Genomic DNA, 1,194 nt, shown 5'->3' on the forward strand with positions numbered 1-1,194 from the left:
GAGAGAGAGAGAAGGGAAGAAGACATAGCCACAGTGTAGGTGCGAAGGGCCAAAGGATACCTGTGGGAGTGCTTTCTTCTGCTGCTATTGAGTTCCTTACTCATTGAGCCATTTCACTGGCCCCCGAGATACTTTTTGATTGGCATTGTTGGGAGATAGTTTTGTGCACTGTGCATTCATATGCTGATTTCTGTGTGCAATCTGGTTGCAGTCTGGATTTGAATATGACTCGGTATTTTGTAAAACATTGTTCTCCATCACTTCCTGATTGGTTAAATAAAAAGCTGACTAGTCTATACCTGGGCAGGAGATGAAAAGGAGGGACTTGTGTGCCCTGAGAGGAGAGTTGTGAGCATCTCAGGTGAGAACTAGGTTGCCAATCGAGACTAATATGGCAGGCAAGTAACGGCCATGTGGCTGGGAAGTTGGTCAGGCCAGCATAGTTAGATTACAATAACTCAGGAGCAGCCCAGGTATAGTGCTTTGAAGCTTTGAATAAATGTGATGTTTTCGTGTCATTACTCAAAGCTAGGGCAGGCATAGAAAAGCATGTCCTTTTATGCTGCATAGTGGTTTCCATCTTGAAAAGTGTTTCTTTTACACATAGTGGACATCAATGATCATTTATAGCTTATATTTACTATTATACCTGTCTTAACTTGAATTCTATTTATATTATCTTTTCCCAAAATTTTAAAAAATTTTAGTTCAAATACAATTATATTGTTTCCCTGCTTCCCTTTCCCCCTCCATTCTCACCTGTGTTCTCTCCCTCCAGCCCCTCTATGCCACCATCTCACTCCCTCTCAAGTGTGTGGCCCCTTTTTCCTGGCTATTAGTAGTGTGTGTGTGTGTGTGTGTGTGTGTGTGTGTGTGTGTGTGTGTGTAAGTATGTAAATACAAGCTGCGGAGTCTGTTTAGTGTTGCTTGTATGTACATGATTTGGGTCTGACCACTTGGTATTAGATAACCAGTTTGGGGCGGCGTTCATTCCTGGGGAAGACTAATTCCCCCTCTCAATGGTTGTTACTTTTCTGCAGTCCTTTGGGAAGGCAGGGCCTCCTTGAGATTTACCATTTGCTTGTCAGCATATCTATTAGTGTTACTGTTTGGGTCTCGTTGAAGCAGCCATATTGTTGAGGTATCATGGGTATAGCTTTCCTGTGATTTCTAGTAGATAGTCTCACAGCTGAC

This window comes from Rattus norvegicus, chromosome 15 (genome assembly GCF_036323735.1).
Source record: "Rattus norvegicus strain BN/NHsdMcwi chromosome 15, GRCr8, whole genome shotgun sequence".
NCBI classification, from domain to species: Eukaryota; Metazoa; Chordata; class Mammalia; order Rodentia; family Muridae; genus Rattus; species Rattus norvegicus.